Source organism: Ambystoma mexicanum, chromosome 11, assembly GCF_040938575.1.
Source record: "Ambystoma mexicanum isolate Mex_15411 chromosome 11, UKY_AmexF1_1, whole genome shotgun sequence".
Taxonomy (NCBI): Eukaryota; Metazoa; Chordata; class Amphibia; order Caudata; family Ambystomatidae; genus Ambystoma; species Ambystoma mexicanum.
The window spans coordinates 345844100-345864431 of record NC_090934.1 but is presented as its reverse complement, the minus strand read 5'-3'; positions in this window follow the sequence as shown (position 1 = coordinate 345864431).

The following is a 20332-nucleotide window of genomic DNA, read 5'->3' as shown; positions in this document are numbered from 1 at the left end:
TTGTGCATTCATATTACAGTGTGTTGCTTTGTGTGGCACCCGTAGGCATCCACTCTGTGTTCCGGCTGGGCCCATGCAGGCTTGTCCTGTGTTTGTGTTAGCAGCTTGGTGTCCTGACACATGCCACTCCTGCTTCCCCTTTCCATGGGCTCGCAAGGGTGTCACCGTGTGACCGTAACTTACACAGAGGCATTGGGCTTCCATCAGTTGTGTGGCCAGACTGTAGTCCAAACTGTGTATACACCCCTAGTGGGGATTGCTGATGATTTCTCCATTGCATGGTTGATTTGTATATTGTATAACATACTGCCCATTATGCATATTTACATGTAGCTTCTTCATGTGTTAACTTGCCGGTGTCCGTTGCAGATGCAGTTCATGTTGTATGCAGTAACCTGCCACATTTACCTACGAGCGACACACTGGAGATTGAAGGGGTTGATGTGCTGCCTTTGTCAGGTTGTAACACTTGCACTATTGTCATTGGTTACTGTCATACATTGCCACTGTTGGGTCCAGTATCAATGTGTTCTCTTTCTGGTAAGTATTTGTTCATGTGTGCTGTTTATTTTTCATAGGTGAGAGGGAATTGTCTCTGGCATGCTTCAATTTTTGACGGTACACTTTGTGAGACTTGTGTCATGTGCTGTGCATTTATTTGGTTGCTTTGACATAGCATGCCATGCCATGGTGTAATGGCACACTCAGACGGGGTTTGGGAGAGTTTGGGTGACATGCCAGTATTTGGATGTGCTCTTTTGCAAGGGGGTAGTCCTTCATGCAGCATGAATGTGTGCCTTTTACTGACACAGCATTGGGTCTTTTTAAGTAGCTAGTGATGCACACAATGTAGCACTTCCAGGTAAACAATCTCAATGTGGTATGGTTGTGACAGTTGACTGTCCATTTTGTCATCATCAATTGTCAGCTGGTATGTGCCAGGCCTGTGTGCACTCCGCAGGGGTGGGATTTTATGTGAAATAATTTGCCACAAGCTGGGTACGGGCTGCCTCATCACGTGCCCTTTCCCCTCCGATGTGCATGGGCCGTGCATATGATTGGGGATGTGGGGGCACCACCATGTTCACCGGCACGCCCCGACGGGTTGCAACATTGTGCAGGACACATGCTGTCACTATGATCCTGCACACTACTGGGGCGCATGTAGCAGCTGGCAACCAGAGCGGTCAAGGGAGCAGAAACATGACTTCAGCACTCTGAATGTACGCTCCACTATGCCACGGGTTGCAATATGGGCTGCGTTGTATCTTACCTCGGGTAGTGTGGTGGGGTTCCGTATTGGCATCATCATGTAGGTGCACAGAGGGTAGGCACTGTACCTTCGGGAGGTGATAATGGTTGTCATTAGTTGGGTTTTGCCATTTGTCAGTGTCTGACATGCATGCATGTGCGGAGGCATTTATACTCACCAATGAGCCATGTGTCGCCATGCCTCCCAGCTTCCAGGTACCGGTTTGGGGGTGACATTTTGAATATGAAACTATCATGACTGGACCCCGGATAGTTGGCATGTAGAGAGGTGATGATTCCCTTGGCATCACATATAACCTGCACGTTGATGGAATGACAGTGCTTGCAGTTTTGATAGATGTGCTCAGTGGCCCTAGGAGAGTGTAGAGCCACATGGGTGGAATCAATGTTATCTAGTGTGCCACCACGTAAAGGTCCTGGACCATGGCCTGCCTTTCTGCGGGTGTTCTGGGCATGTATATGTGCCTGCGGACTGAGGTGCATGCAGTCATGATCGCCAACAACTGGTGTAGGCAGCGTGACTGTGTGGCCTGGGAGACTCTCCCAACTGTGGCACTTGTCCACTGAAATAACCCAGTAGCCAAGAAATGGAGTACATTGAGCACCTTTTCCAAGGGCCTCAGTGCTTGGGAACACAGGGTGGGTGGTGTGAGGTCATCCTCCCACTCAGCAACCAGTTCTAGGATGATATGGGTTGGAAAACTGTACCTGCTATAGACCTAGACATAAGGCATCCCAAATAGGCTGGTCCTGGGTAAAAAAATGTGGGGCCTGACTATCCTCCTCCTCCTGCGGTTTCCCACGACCACTGCTGCGAGGAACGGTATATTCATCGTAGCGTATGAGCTTGTTTGCTGTTTGCGCGCACTTTTATACTGCGCGGGGCACTTCCGCCTGGCGTACGTGTTTCCGGATTAGCATGTCTTTTGTGGCACGCAGATTTCCCTTGTTCGATTCCATGAATACGTGTTGTTAGCGCGCGTGTGGGTGTTGCAAGGATTTGCAGGGGTACTTCCCCGTCACGCCCACATTTTCACGTGTTGTTTCCCATTCCACATGTTCCGCCCCCTTTTTAGGTGTGTGTGCTGGCCTGTGTGCGCCTTCACTGGCCGTCTCGCTCACAGCCTTCGGGATGTCGTAATGATGTGTGCGCCACACGCGGATTCAGCGCACATCACAGGTAAACCAAGTGCAGCACATTCCATAAATCGATTAACGGCTGTATCCGCGGCTTTCGCACGCGTGCGCTGCGATATTCACACTTGCGCTCCCCTTTTCAGCGCACACTAATTCCATGAATTACCCTGATAGTATCATTTTAAATGTTGCTTTATGCTGTACAAAACACACTAACACTGAAAATAGTTTTTACTAATTAAAATAATGTCAAACTACCAACATCAATAAAACAAAATAAAACTTCAAAATGTACATTATTTTAATATTAATAAAATGTAATTGTACTTTTAAAACCTTCCTCAAATTCTGGTGAGTTTCTTAATGATACACAGAAACAATTAACCAAGTACATAAACGTTTTTATTAACATCGGGGGTAAACGATTGCTCTAAGGGGTGATGTGGAGGCCATCATAACAAATATATTTACATTTTCACAAAAATGAACAATTTAAATTTTAGACATCTACATAAAAACACAATTACGACAAAGATTTGTATATTTCAATTAAATACATTAATACACTTAGCTATTTTCAAAATGAAATAGTACTTTAAAGCACCAAGTTGCACCTTGAAACACATTGGGCCTCAAAATGAGGCTGACGGTAGCCGTGCCGGTAAAAATGGAGTCATTTTTTTTCCACTGCCCGGCAACGGGGACTTACCAGGGCATTACAGCTCTGGCGGTCCCGGTAATTCCCTATTGCCGGGCGCCTGAAAAAAGGACTCCCCATTCCCATTCGAGTCCTATTGGACTCAATGGGAATGGAGAGGACGGATGCACCGTAACCATTCATAAATGGTGCCGGTGCATCCATCTAGGTCTGTGAGCGGGTGCCGTTCCGCCCATAAGGTCAGACCTGGTGGTCTCGAAGGCACCCGCTCGCAGACCTTGGAGTATGCCATTCTGGTAACAACAGTGTCAGTAGCTTACTGGCTCTGTTGTGACCGGAACGGCACACTCGTAATGAGGCCCATTGTATATAGGCGCATTATAAAACCCAATAAATACAAATAAATAAATAAGATATATTATTTTATTTTTTGATTACATGCAATACTACTTTTACATACTCAATTTCCAGTGATTTTCGTAATGATAACTAGAAAAAAGTGAACAAGTACTGTGATGAATCTAGGGAATTCACCTCTTCATCATTGGGGAGAGCCAACCCTTTTGAGGCTAGGCATGAACCTGTTCAGCAAAAATCCCTCATAGGGGTTTGGGAAAGTGGGATCTTCCCCTCAAGGGGACAAGGACTCAAATTCCTATCTGAAACTCCCTGTAACAAATACCTTGTCTGCTTATTTGGGAGCAAAAGAGACTGATTGTATATCCGTTGACTGGAATCAAAAACATACTGACATTACTGACATTGCTTCCATGCGTTTGGCTCAAGATAATGATGGAACCCCCATGAACCCAACAGCTGATGGGGAACAACACACCCGTTAGAAGTATGGCAGTGAGAATAAACAGACAACAAATCTTGAATGGCGAATGAGAAATCCTACATAGAGGGATACCTCTGACATGAGAACGTCCTGTAGAGGAGGAGCAATGTTACACCATGGAGCTAGCAGTGGTGTGGAGAGACTAAGGGCCTCATTACACAGAAGGCGGTAAGAGTTAACGGTCACCGGTACCGCCTTACTACGAGGTCCCTTAGTGGGTTGGTACTTTAACGCCTGCTTTTAGCATGCGTTAAAAACCAACCCGCTAAGGGACCTTGGTGCTAATTACGGCACCGCAAATTTGCGGTACCGTAATTAGCACCTTCCCCATTCCCATTATGCCCTATGGGGCAAAAATGGGAATGGGGAAGGGCAATGGTGGAAGGGGGAATTACCGCCCCGCCAACCTTAGAATAGGGCGGTAATTCCCCTTTCCACCAAGGCGGTGCCAGTATTTTACCGGCATGGACCAAGGTGCTATTAGCTACATAAAAACACAATTACAACAAAGATTTGTATATTTCAATTCAATACATTAATACACATAGCTATTTTCAAAATGAAATAGTACTATTAGCTATTAGCACCTTGGTCCACCGCCTACCGTGTAATGAGGCCCTATGATGTGGAAGAGAGATGCTGCCAATTGTAATAGGGAACCAGAGAGACAAAGACAGTAGAAGTCCAGTCTTATCTGTTGGTGCAACCACGCTGCAGACCTGGTGTGCCCGGGGCTCGTGAACATGCACCAAGAACAGAGAGCGATTGAGGAGCAAGCTCTCCATTCTCAATCCAAGAACTGCATGAAAGCAAATGTCAAAACTGGTTAAATAAGGAAGCCAAACATTTGCCGAATTGAGATGGTAAATAGGTTGAAGAACGGCAATGGCGCCTACGAAACGCCACTCCACTGGAGCACACCCGAATGCAATGAAGGTAACAGGATTGACCAGGGATCAGGGAGGTGAACTGACAAGAGCATGTATGGGGAAAGAGAAGCAAGTGGCATAACACGACATACAGGTTAGTCAGACCGCCAGAGAGAAAATATTCATGAGCATTATAGGAGCCCTAGAAACCCTAATACTGTATATTGGCAAACACCAAAGAGACAGCCCCACAAGCTAAGAAAACCAGACGGCCAAAGGGGTCTGGAGCACCCTTTCGAGGCAAGTGAACATTTGCAACCTAGAAATTAGTGGGGACCTGGAGGCTCCAATAAGTCAAACCAAGAATACTGACTATAGGGCCCTGGAGATATTCTTTCTCTAAAATTAGTAGAAAGAGAGTGATGCGACTGGTAGAGATCGATTAAGGAACCATACCTCCACTTTAGGAAATTGAGACATTTTTTTCTTTGCAGAGACTAAGACAAGACGTTAGAATTTTTTTTTGATAAACTGCAAAGAACAAACATTGGGAGTGTGATACTCCTACTTGGACTGGACAAAAGTAGTCTGAGTAGAGGGCATATTTCCCTGGCATGTTTTTGTAGGTTTTCTTAAATGGTAGGGCCAGTTAGCTAATAGGTTTTGGACTGAGGACTACTTTCGTGTTTTGACTGCAGACAAGCACCTTTAGTTTAGTTGATTGCAAAGGGAATCCCTCTTAGCAATTTGGTTAAATAGGCATTTTTCTTTTAAGTTGAATAAAACCTTTGCTGTCCTTGAGTCTGACTCCTTCTTCTGGCTCACCATATATCATGTCAGCTGTGGGATCAATATCAGCTGATATATAGTTGGGTCCTATGTTGGTTAAAAGGTTATGCTCGAAGGCCAATGTTCCAGTTAGGTGACACTACAATCCACAATTCATGGGATTTGGTATACCTAGCGCAGACGAGATATACATACACCCTAAAGAAATATGACAAATAGCCACAGGTCTTACTATTTCCTCTCCAGCTGTGCACTATATTTGCTTAGCCAAAAAGTCAGGAATTTGATGGTGATACGGCCTTGATGTTGTAGGCAGGGAGATGAAACCCGTCTATAGAGGAGAGTTCAAAATAATGCTACACAACCATTGGTCTGAACCCTATGAAGTCAAAAACGGACATGCCGTGGCTCAAGGGGTATTGGATAATATTCACACAAAGGTTTTCCTACTGCATGGTGATGACAACCTCCTACTATATGGGAATACAATGTATGCAGTAAAACAAAAGGAAGGTCACTGGGCCTCATTATAAGTTAGCCGGTCCAGTAACAACGGTACCTGTAAGCTCGCCAGTACCATTGTTACCCGACCTCCAAACTATGAGTTCTGATTGCGGTGACTTCCCGCCTGCCAGGTCTGACCTGGCGGGTGTACGGGCACCCGTGAGCAGAGCATGCCGAATGGTGCATCCTACGAATCCAGAGTACCATTCTGAATGGTGACGGTGCATCCGGCCTCCCCATTCCGATTGAGCCCCATAGGAATGGGCAATTACCATGTCCCGCGGGGACTTAATGACCCGGTAATTGCCTATTCCTGTGCGCCGGAAATAAATTATACTGGCGGCAGCCGTGCCCGTTATACCGGCACGCTACCGCCAGTTTTGTAATGAGGCCCACTGTCTATTAATAAAAACGTGTGTACCCTAACTCACAGCAAAGACTCTTGCTATCAACCTTTGAAACAAATATAGGAAGACAACACTTTGGTCAACAAAGATGTTTATTACAACACATAAACATTTTATTATATCATCAAAACGCAAGTTTAACCACCTGCTGGTTTATATCAAAAAACATAAAAAACATATAGACACACATCATTACAATTCAATTGAAGAATCTACAGCCATAAAATGAAAACGGAAATCAAGTAGTCATAACTTCATCATACACAGTGATGGTTTAACAACCCCCACTACTGCACTATGACTTTAAAGGCATTACTTATATAAGTTCCTGTCCTGGAAATCTGGAATTAGTGTAACATTCCTCAGGGGTGAAAGTGTGTAGATCATGTGTTTCTTGTCGGTGGCAAAGCAAAATTCCCTCTAGTTGTTCCCCGTGTTTTCCACAGAATCCCTGTAAAGGTGGGCACACAATTAAAAACATATATCAGTTTTTGGGCTTGACCGGTCCTTTTACTAACCTAGCCTCAATCCTTCACACCACAAAGATAACCAACTATTAGCCTCAATCCTTCACACCACAAGGTTAACCAAGTATGTTATAAATAACTTACCTGAACAGGTCTGCTTGGTAACATCCTCAGAGCAAGGAAGCAACTTTAAATGTTGCTTATTCATGCACTTTTGGCAGGAACCCACTAAGTTGAATGCATGTAAGGAAAATGAATTCCTCAGAACCAATCCTTAATGTTCTAATGGTTAGCCCCAACTCTGAATGTGTCCGATTTGACCCTTATTTTACCTTTTACAAAACTCCATAGATGTCAAATAGGCTTGTCATGGACGGCTGGAACTGCAACCTTGCTGTAATGGCCTAAAAATAAACCATTGGGTACAATCAGTACCTACATCGCAAAAAGGGTCATGACCTAATCCCTCTATATAAGCCCCAGAGTTCACTTACTTCTAGCCACAGCTGAAATCTTTAAGACCACCCTTGTCTCAAGCAGAGGAATTCATGTTCTTATTAGATACGCTTTTGTCTTCTTACATGGAGAAGAATGCTTTTTCCCAACAGTTTAAGCCCTGTAATGTAATTAACAGGATTTGGGTCAGCCAGTAATATCTGCACCCTTCAACGCTACTACATATACAAGCTATGTGTGTCCCTTATTCCCCACCATCACCACCTTACCTCAATGTGAACATCTGTCTACTCACAGCCATCACATCACCTCAATTCTCTTCCTGTTCTGAAGGGATTCAGTAAGGCTTTTTATGTACAATCTTCCCTGGAGGGGTACAAATATAACAGTATATTCCCTTAACTGTCCCCAGTTCAGTTATAAATAGGTCAGGGAATTAAATTACATTTTAATTTTAAAACAGCCCAGGAACTTATCTAAGGACCTTTTGTAAACGTAGGGTAATACTGTTTTTAAGCACATGAAGCTACTGTTGCCTGGATGAACTCATAATGATGTATACCGGTTATCTAAGGGAGCATGTCAGTATTAAACTCAACCATGGATTGAATATATACAAACTCATGATGGAATATCAGATTAATTAGCACTATTGTACATATTGGTGTGCAACCATCAAGTAGTAAATTGCAGGTGCTCATGTATTTAGATAAACCCAATGAAGTGCAAATGCTTATGTGCAATGTCATATCCATTAACGAAAACATGTGTGTAACTGCATGAAGCACTGGATCATCCACTAAAGTCTGTTACATTGGCACCCAGATGTATATCATTGAGGTATTTAGAAATGGTAGAATCAAATACAACGTTTTGTAATCTTTCTTTAAAGGGAAAATCTCCAGATACTACAGCTTCAGGATTAGTCTGTGGGACCTCCTGCTAATTCTCTTTTTGGTGTTCTTAATTGTCAAGTGTAACACAAATATAATACATTAGAAATTGATTGTTTATTTGTGAATGGCAAGAGTGTATTATTTCATGCTAAATTACAGAATAATTTTCCATTTCCACTTTATTCTTCTACAGTAAAATCACCTTTTGGGAAGTGTATTTCAAACCTTGTTTAATTTTATTGTACATTTGGAATTGGTTAACAATTAAACCTTTCACACAAGACAATACAAATATTTAATTATTTACAGAAAATCAATAATCATACAAATATATAATACAACATATAAAATTGATCATAACCAGATAACATTTAAGAATCCTCACTAGTCAAGGCTCTTCGATTTTAGTTACTCGCCAATGCTCAAATGTCCTCCCTTTCAGAGTTTTATATCTCCCAGTTGTTCAAAATTGAGTGCTAAAAATTAATAATTCAGCCCAATAGATAAAGACATTGTATCACCTAGCATTTTACAAGACCATAAACTAACATTAAAAACATGGGCGGTTGAGTGCACAAACATTGCTAAGAATTTCATCCAGAATTCATTCAATGAGGTATAGATAAGAAGCAGATGTCTGCAGATTTCTTTTTCCTGCTACTTACATAGCCTATAAACACTTTTTTCTGGCACCAGTGCTATCCTCGGACCTAAGACCGCCAATGTTAGCATAGAATCTGCTCTAAATCTAAGAAAGCACATTCTGAGATTTCTCAACTGACATTTTAGCAGGTATGCCAAAGGTGTCTTCATGCCTTCAGAGCTAATACAATATTCCCTATACAATTTGAATTTTTGTATTTTATCCCATATTTCAATCCTATCCTACTCTTTTAATGTTCTCTTCACGCAGGAAAATCCTGAGTCAAGATCAATCATTGCTTCCCTTAGTAGTTATTCACAGGAGCTCATAACATTCATTATAGTATCATCTTCCCTCTTTCTATACACTTGCCTGAGCTCATGGTATAAGGTAACAGCTGTGTCCATCTTGATCTTATAATATAGGCCAATCTTGTTATAGTTGTATATGCACCACAAAATGAATACACCCGATTCCCAGTGAACAACAGACAGAGAAACAGATTTCAAAAGCTCCAAGACTGACTTCCATAGCCGGCCATCGAGTACTTTCAACCAGACCGTAACAGATAACAGTAATAACTCTAAGCTAAAGATAATCTTTGGTACCATTTTCAAATTGTAGAAGTGGAGTAATCAGAACAAAGAAAATTGACAACATTTTGCATTAATAACTTTTATTTGGATAATCTTGGCTTCAGTTTTAGCCACAACCTTACCTTTAACAGTTGTTAAAGTGTTTGAGTCAAGAACATTTACCCCAAGTAGAGAAGTGTACCAATCTCTGCGATTACTTTGTCATTTAGATACCAAATGTGATTTTTAAGACAGTTCTTATTGTAGAGTTGTATTCTTGACTTGTCAGGTTTAGCCACCAAATGATTGTGTTTAGCAAACCTCCCCACAACATCCAGAGCCCTTTGGAAACCAATCGGGGGCAGGTCGGACAGTATAATATTGTCCACATTCCACATATATTAACCATCACACATCTAGAGCGCAAAGTCTTGGGGGAAACGGGGTTGCAGACTTCAATCCTGAGGCTAGATCAGTCATGCATAAGTTGAATAGGGTGAGGGCAAATACACTGCCTTGCCTTACCCCCCTCTCCACCAAAATCTGTTTTGTTAATACTCCACCCGTATTAAGCCTAACACAAATCTTGTTACCATACAATAATGTAATCATTTACTAGGTCCAGCAGAATCCCCAAAGTATACAACTTTTTCATTAGCTTGCTCCAATTACCTTTGTCAAAGGTGGCCGACATATGGCTTTTTCTTAATTGTTGCAGTCTTAGTATACACTCACACATGTTCCCTGTCCGAAACCCTGTTTGCAGATTATTCATTAATTTTGACTTCTCTGCCCAGTCTGTCAACTCTTTGAGAATTAAGCATGCAAACACCTTCCCCATGGATTCAATATGATAAATAGACTGAATGCTACTGCGTTCTGAACTAGGGCCTTTTTATATATATGAGGACAATAATGGCTGTTGTACAACTAAATTAAATAGGGAAAACAGAATTTCTGCCGACACATCTGGGTTATATTTAAATACTATATTTGAAATGCCCTCAGGACCACATGGTCTTGAGTTCTTTAACTTCACAAACATGGTCCTTATGCCATCAACATGCCACTTTACAGCCCACCTGTTGTCATTCCAGGTCACCCCCCTACAACCCTTCAAATCCTTACTTGCAAACTGCTGGTTGAAATACAAGAGCCATCTTTCTTTGGAGATCATTAGCTCGGATTGTATTCAGATATAACTTGTGGTGATTCAAGGCCCTATAAATATATCTATTGTCTTTCCTTGCACAGAGAGCTAGCATCTCCTGATTGTTTTTAAATATATTTATTTTATTCAGCCAGTTTTTGAATATTTACTTATTTCTTCACAGTAGCTGCTACCTCACCTTCTATCCATACCCCACTTCATGAAGTATTTCTCTATTAGTACCCGGCGAGGGACAAAGAGATTGTAACAAGCAATCTGATTGGCCCTCACCGGGCCATTACCCGAGTGGGAATCCCTGGAATACTTCTCCCACTACGTTCCTTCTTTTCCTCAGCAAGGGGGGTTGTGGCAGCCTCACAGCCAATGAAGAGGCTCGGAATGGGGTAATTCCCACTCCGAGCCCCCAAATGGCTGGAGGCTGCCATCTTCGCTCCCTGGGGATTCAGTTAAGTGTTTTCCCTCACCCCACAGCCCCTCAATGTAAACAATCCCTCCCAGCCCTCCCAACCCCACTTACCTTCTTTTTGCTCCATTTTGGTGGCAAACACGCTTGGAACACTTCTGTCCCCAGCGTGTCCACGACAAGCCATCATGGAAAGGAAGAAGGGACTACACGTTGTCCCTTCTCTCCTTTCCATGGTGGACATTTTTTATGTTTACATTTTTCCTATTTTTTGAATGGCTGCCATTTGCTAAGGCCTGTAACCATGGGCCCCGGGGCTTTACCTCACTGGGTAATGCCCCCATGTCTTAGGGCTTATTGCTTAATTATTTCTTTTTATCTCATGTTTTTTGTCCCTAATTACACTGTCAAAACTCTGATTATTAGGTTTCACCAGTCCCGAACGCCAACATTCTGCTGAGGAGCTACTGTTTTCCCAAATCTTAAAATAAATTGAGAAGCAAATAGGGCAGCCATATGGACCATCCTCTTTATTTGCCCATTTACACCACTCTGCCTTTGCCACCTCATTAACACGAGTAGAGGATCTAATAATTTGGGAAATCCTGTGTTATTTACCGACAGATTTTTACAGAACATCATAACTAACTTCGTATGACCACCTTTTGAATCTCTAAAAATATTGAAGGACTTGACCAAGTTAAAGTAAGCTTCAGTTATATACATGAAATCAATGGTGGAGTGAGAGAAATGGCCAAACCACGTCGGCTGGCAAACCTAATCTCCATCCATGTTTCCATTAAACTGAAAAGGATTCAATTTTTTCATACCCATATTTCAAGCCATTCCAGTGTACTTGCCATATCTATTATAGAACACTGCTAGATGATGTTTCATATAAAATTATACTTTTATCATAGTGTACATTTATGTGTAATTGTATTTCTAAATGTGCTGTAATTTGTAAATAAATGCTTTCATATGCATATTATGATATATATTTGTAAAATGCATTATTGTTTTTAAGAACAACATCTGTTATGCTAATATAATTTTCAGCACATTTGTAGTACATCATTGCAAATACTAACATGAGGTGTTTTCAAAAAATGATTTGAACACAGAAAAGTATAGGTCATGTTACATCAAAGATTATAAGTAATAAGGAAATGCACGTTTGGTTTATTTAAGAGAGTGCTTATTACTGGATTTTGTAAAGTAGTTCTCTGCACTCAGAAAATCCTGTGTTTTAATACATGTCAGATTCTGAAGTGAATTGCTTCATCATTTTTAAAGTTTACTTCACTATACGTTTTTAAATTGATTTAAAGTAATTTGGCATAACAGAAACCTATGACATTCATTTTAAACACTTTATTTGCCTTAAATGGTTGGTGAAAAATCTCTATTTTTGACATTGAGATTTCCATCTTGTCAGACCAGTTAATCAGAATACGTACACATTTTAAGGGGAGGAAATGTACTCATTTTACAGAACATAGGCACTGCATGCAGAGTACCAGATGGTACACATAGGAACCGATAAAAGGCTAAACACAGCATTGAAATGAAGACTCTGCCGTGAAACACAGTAACGCCACTGCCACAAAAGCACACCTTCACAGCATTCAACCATGAAAATGAATCAGATACACAAGTGTGAACACAACACTCACAAGAGTATGTGAACAAGAACACATTCCTTAACCAATCTTACAAAATAATGGCCACAGAGTCCAACGAAATGTAAAATATACCACACAACAGAAAACGTATCAATTTCCACACTAACACAATAGCAACAAAAAAAGGTACCTGCAATAACATGCCTACACTAATGCACAGTATTCAAACACATCAGTGTGACAAACGCACCATGCAAACTTGAAAACAAAATTGATCTTAAGGGAATTCTTCAACATAAAAGAGTGAACCTACTTCTGATAGCAAAATGCAACCAATACCACATTGAACAAATGGATCCATGCACTTAACATACATGCCTTTTCTGTCCATGCATTGCACCAAAACAGCACCGACCTCCCAATTTGTCAGGCACGCAAACGAGATGGAATAATTAAAAATGTGCAGGTCCAGGCAACACATTATTGCAACAGACTTTCACTTTGATTGTCACACACTTCCAGAGAACTCTAACCAGCATCCATTCATGTACAGACCTTTAAAAAAATATGAAAACAGAAACCATCATGACTGGTCAAACAGCAGACAACAAGCTCTTACACACCTCACAAATTGAATCTTGCCCTTTTTCTTTTGCAAATGACCAAAAGAAAAGCTGAAGCGATTGGTGAATTTCCTGAAACTTGCTCTTGAAATAAAGAGTCAACACCTGCAATGACAGGTCCATTACATACACAATCAAAATAAAGCATAAATAGTGAAATAAAATGATCACATAGGTGAATAACTAGCATATATCCCCACAAACGTAGCACAAATAACTAAAAACAAACATATGTGTACACCAAACTCTTAGTAAAACTAGTGAAAACTGAATATTTAGACGTTAGATGAGGTATAATGGGGTAGAAACTGCAGTGCAAATTTGACAACCAGGGTCCTGAGCTTGCCGTGTCTACAGACCTATGCTACACACCATTGACTATAGCAAATGAGTTTAAACCTTTCTGGGGTTTCTTGTTGTCGTTTGCAAAAGGGATGTGACCTATAAGTTCAGGTTGGACTGCCCCTGTTGTGGTGGGACCAAACTTATTTACATATCGTCTGTATCCTTCATAAATGACAAGGCAGACAGAAAATTATGACCTTGAGAGTTGCCCACAGCAATGTAGGAAGGTTTAGATTCACTCCAAACCTTCCATTCATCACCTTTTTGTTTTGCTACAAACTTGACAGCCACTATGTGTAAAGTAGCTCCTTATATGGGCAAGATAAAACACACTTTAACAACGTGATAACTATCTTTTCACACAGAAAAAACATTATGTCAAAGTAGCTGACTAGAAAATATTACATATTGAAGGAGGACCAAAACCAGTTGTAGTGGATAAAACACACTAGCTCATCCTGGTGTATCATGCCAATCTAATGCTAACGCTGGCCAGAGCACTTACCATCTCCAAACTTGATTACTGTAACACTCTTTTCCTGGGTTTCTCGGAACAAAACCTAAGCACACTCCAGATACTTCAGCCGGTCAAGTGGCACAGCGAGTAGAGCGCTCGCTTTGTCAAAACTCAGCCTTTCATCCTTCCGAGGTGGATAAATGAGCACCACACACTGTGGGTAATAATAAGCAGCGCTCAGATACCTGAGGGTTCGTAGCGCTATATAAATGCCAAATTACTATTATTATTCAGAATAACTCTCTGAGCGCAGCATTCCACCTCCCCAGAACCTGCCACATCTCCCTTCACAGACAATGTCAACTAGCTACCCATCCGTGACAGAATCATGTTACTCACCCACAAAAGTCTAACCAATTCTGCCCCAAAATATCTGGCTGATAAGTTTTGCAAACACCTCCCCACTTGCACCACCAGATCAGCCCACTCACACAACCTGATTGTACCAAGATACAATCTGAAAACAGCTGGAGGAGCCAGCTTCCCAGTTCACGCTGCCAAACGATGGAATTCCATTCCCATCCCTCTCAGACAGGAACCCTCGGTCCTCACCTTCAAAGCCAATATAAAAAATTGCCTGAGCAGCAAGTCATTTCTTCAATAGACCGATACCTGGCAGACTCACCATTGTGTATTTAAGAACTGTACTTAAGAATCAATCCTTTCTGCATCTGCACTCTTCATACTCGTATTCGACTCTATGCCTCCTCTCTCAAGCACTGACCCACTGTATGTAACCAGGGTCGCTCAATGTTATTTTTATTGCTTGATTTATGCCAGTATTATTGTACATTGCCTATACGTTTCTCAAGTGCCCAGTTACCTCAGGGTTTGGTGCGCGATACAAATAATAAACAACTACAAATACAAAAATACAAATCTCTCTCTCTCTCGCCCCTCCTCTGCCTCTTTCTCTGTCTGTTTTGCATTCTATGTCTCATTCTCTCTTTCGCTCACTCTTTCTTCCTCACTGTGGTTGAGAGTCACAATGTGAGTTGCAAGTTTCCTAGAGCATTCCAGCTATTGCTGACAACAGCATGAGCAAAATAAAAAACCCAGAAAACTCAGAGGTGGAAAAGTGCTGCGGGTTTTTCTTTTGGATCAAAGTGGAAGGAGGGAAGCAGCAACAGAGACATTCCTGGAGTTAGGGACATTCCTGGAATTTGAAGACACACATTGGCCCTCATTATTGGTTTGCCGTATCCCACTGGTATAACCGGCGGGACACTGACAAACTGCACTTACGGCACTGTTAGTAACGATGCTGGTGATTTAGTTGTTTTTTTTTATTGGTTTTTGATAAAGCGCTTAATACCGGAGTTTGGTTTACAAGCGTTGATCCGGGATTCAAACATTTGTTGCTCTGCATGGTCTTGCTCCTTAGACCAGCACGTTGACCCGTTGCTATCCTCCATTCACTGATTCAGGCATTTGTTTGCCATTAGGGGCCTGAACTCCCAGCAGATCAGGCCTGCCTGCTGGAAGATCTGTGGCTCCCACCAGTAAACTTGAAGTGTGCCTTTCTGGATAAGATGATGGAGCAGGCATTACTGCATTTTGTCTGGCATTTCTTCTGGACTGGCACACTTATAATGAGTCCCAGGTGTATCCTGCAAGAATGTAACCATCTCAGTGAAGCAGCATTGTCTATGTGGGTGGATGTGAGGGGGATATGTATAGGCCAAACTGGGAGTGCTGGGTTCTGACAGACCTTTGCAGGGATTACAGAACTGGGCTGCAGGGTCTACAACTGTATTTTGTATATAAAATCACTAACAACCAACCAGTGGCCAGCTTGCGAAGTTAAACATTTCCTTGATGCTCAAAGAAAAACCTGTTCTCTGAATTTGATCTGAATAGTACTTTTTTGGGGAAGCTGTTTTGGAACATATTATAAAGGGTTGCACGTTTTAATCTAAATAATGCAGAACATTTTTGGTGCCCATTTTATTTGTCACTGCACTCACCATAACACTAAATTGTTTGTAACCATGAACCATATATGGTCACTCAGACTTCTTCAGAATTTGCATGTGAGAAGAATAAAATGGCTGTCACTCCAATTATGTTTTAGAGGCCTGTTGGACTGTCATTCTAAAAGTTTTGGGGATGAAAGAGGAAGTGAGTGCACAGTCTTCCTCAGAGAACTATATTTATTGGATAATGCATGAAAAGATTACAATAACTCATAGTAGGGTCATAAAATGTGGTAGACTCTACGTTCTGCAGTCATCTTTTTCTAAAAATGAATATCTACATTTAACAAATGCCATTGATGATACTTTACATATGCTATCTAAAGTAGAACATATGAAAAACACAGATGCTCTGAATACTCTCAGCATCCGTATCAATAGCAATTAATCCACTCTCACTTGTCTTCTCTCCACAGCATCCATTTTCAAATTTCATAATGAGACGGCCACTATGAAAAGAAATACTATGCATGGCAGCATTGACTAAGAGTACAACAACTTACAAATAACACATCTAGGCATACACACACTCACATGCATACACACAAACACTTTAAAGCATGACATCAAATGTTTATACAAATCCTAATGGACACATGCAATGTTCATAAAGTCACACTTGGGAACTTGAAAAATAAAAGGTATGTGCAAGTCATAGATTACAGAGCATTTCTGGTGCAAATTAATTTGTTCAAGCACTAAAACATGTGACAACAATGTTCCGAAATATTAAACCACATTAAAAACTTGTTGGTAGATACATATATGAGAACTTTAAACACATTTAGGAGCAAAATGCATACAAATGTCTTTAACAGACTGATACTTTGCTGGAGAAACGTGCACAATTGTTAAGAACATAATATATGGATTCACTACAGATGACATGCCTTTGAATTGAACATTTGAAAAATGCACCAACTCCTTGAATAAACCATCAACATGTGGCCCTAGAGAAAATCAAAGTTAAGAGGTTGGACAGGAGATTGTAGCCATCCTCCACAAAGTTAACAACAAAAATGTCAAACAATGGTTTGTGTAGATATCCATAATATTACGGAACATACGTTTTAAATATTCAAATCATATATTTAAATACTGTATCAATAGAAACAAGGGTAACATAACGAATATCGAAATATGGATCCCATTTGTGAATTCATAAACGAATGAAGACATCACATTTACTGCAATTCTAATGAACAATGAAGTAATACATTTAATACAATTAAAGGGTTAGCTTCATATGTATATTGATATGAAAACGTGGTTTGCTAAAAATGTTGCAGGGATTAAAACATTATATGGAACAATACACAGAACAAAGTTAATTCAAATTGTTCAAAATGTACAAGACCTTCTCTCTCAGATTGAAAGGAAAGAACAGGCCGAACATAACACACACACACACACATCATCTCTAAAGATTCAATCAGTACATTGTAATGAATGCAAGTAAACAAAACAAATTATGTAATATGATTTGGATATTGAACGCCCGCAGTTTCATAGTGAATTCTGTCAATGTATGTGTTGGAAAAATACAAAAACAATACATTCAGTGTACCTGAAATACCAATACATCCAGAAGTAAAAAATAGTGATGGTACCTGAAATACCAATACATCCAGAAGTAAAAAATAGTGATGGTACCTGAAATACCAATACATCCAGAAGTAAAAAAATAGTGATGGTACCTGAAATACCAATACATCCAGAAGTAAAAAAATAGTGATGGTATTCCTTGAAGAACATATTTCACTGGAATAAATAATCGTTCTTTATTGTTTTAGTGAAAGAGACACAAATGAATTCCAAACGTGCTCTTAAAGAAACATTATGAAACATAACCCATTCTTGCACAACTACAAAACCTCACTTTACATGCAATTGTAATCGTCAACACAGTTTACCCGCTTCAAACCATTATGCAACTTTAATACATGTCTGGAATAAGAGCAAAAAATAAAGTTAACGAAAGCCTTACAATAAAAGACTGTGGGCCTCATTCCGAGTTGGGCGGTAAGGGTTAACGGTCACTGGTAAGGAGATCGGTGCCGTTAAACCCTTACCGCCCAATTCCGAAGTCCCTTAGCGGAACCCGTAAAGGCTGTGTGGTCTGACCAAACGTCCTTTGCGGGTCCCATTAAGGGACCAAGGCACTAATAACGGGCCCGTAAATTACGGGCCCGTAATTAGCGCCTTCCCCATTTCCATTGAGCCCTATAAGGGCACAAATGGGAATGGGGAATGGTTGGTTGAATGGGGACTTACCGGGTCCGCACAGGTCAGAATGTCCCGGTAAGTCCCCATTCACCCAGACCGGAAACGGACCCGGTTTTGGAGGCAGCCATGGTGCAAATAGCGCCATGGCTACCTCCAAACTCGGAATGAGGCCCTGTGTATTCAGCACTGACCAGTTATGGCAACCTCAAAGCACAAGAGGCCTCATTACAAGGCTGGCGCTCCCGTAATGAAGGGTGCCGGTACGGAACCAGCACCGTTCATTACGGGATGCCTCATTACGAGGTCCCCTAGCGGGACCTGGAAACGACGTCTGTTAAAACCAGACGTCCTTATCGGGTCCCGCGAGTGGACCAAGGAGCTAATAACGGGCCTGTTATTAACAGGCCCGTTATTAGCTCCATCCCCAATCCCATTGAGCCCTATGGGGTTTTGTGAATGAGGAATTACCGGGTCCTCCAAGGTTGGAATGACCCGGTAATTCCTCATTCACAGAACCCGGAGCTGGAACTCGGTATGGAGGCAGCCATGCCCTTATTAAGGGCATGGCCACCTCCATACTCGTAATGAGGCCCAAGGTGTTGCCTTCAAATGCATATTATCAGTGATGATAAATGGAGTCTCTACCTAAAGTAAAACATATGGCAAGAGTTAGTAGATGTACACAATGTATAGGAGCCACTAACATACTTAACATCATGATATGTACACTCACATACATAATGAAACACACATGCAAATACATGTAGAGGAAGAAACTAGCAAAGACACAGGTGGACAATTTGAAAATGTAATTTAATTTACTATATGCAGAAAATTGACATAAAGAATGCCCCATTCACCCCCTAAACTCTTGTGATTTAATCAGTGATTATATGGAACTGTACCAAATGCAACAAACTGCAGGGAATCTGTTGAGCACTTGAAAAACATATAGAAAAACATTGCGTGCCAGAGTTATTCCCTACAGGTTGTGGTACACAAGATTAGATTAGAGACCAATTCTCAAGTTATGAATATGCAACTTCTGATATGTATTCTACTGAGGTGATATGGCCGAGACGCGGCCGAAACCTGTCAGTAACGGACTGCTGCACAGGTTAAGGGCCCAATCAAAGTCCACAGCAGTGGGTTATTTACTTCTATTTTATTTATTTGTAATGCGGCTGTCAAAGTAGCCCGGAGGCATATGAGAACTGAAGAATTATGGTATTTATGCAGTGAGTATAGCCGGACCAAAGAGGAAAGGAGAGCTAGGGGAGTGGTTATCTGAAAAGGTATGTTATAAGTTTTGTCTTGAAGCAGTCCAGTGACGTACAACTTCTGAGCTCAGAAGGCATGGCATACCAGTGAACAGGTACAGCCACCCAGAAAGCTCTCTTTTTAACCATAACCATGTTAGCACTAGGTACGCCTAGATGTTTTTGACTAAGCGATCGCAAAGTTCTAGTTTCGAGTTTTTCCTTGAGTCTGAGAGATATGTACTCTGGGAATCACCCTGCAGAGATTTGTAGGTAATGGTAAGCAGCCTGAATTCCTTCCTAGCCTCTATAGGGAGCCAATGGAGTCGCCTCCACACATTGGACACATGCTCAGATTTCCTCATCTCCATAATGGCTTTGATCATACTATTTAGTACTTCTTGTAATTTAGCCAGTTCCCATTTTTTAATGCCTACCAGAAGGCTACTACAATAATCAATTTTGGAAGAGATGATTGCTCAAGCTACTGTTTCACAACTTGTTTGGGACATATAGGGGGGAATGTGTGAGAGTAGTCTGATATAGTAAGCTGAGGATGAGATCAAACTATTCACCTGGGCTTTTATGCAGAGTATCTGATCGAATATGACTACAATGGTTTTTATCTTGTCCTTTGTAGGAATGTCATGGTCTGCAATTCAAATACTTTGGT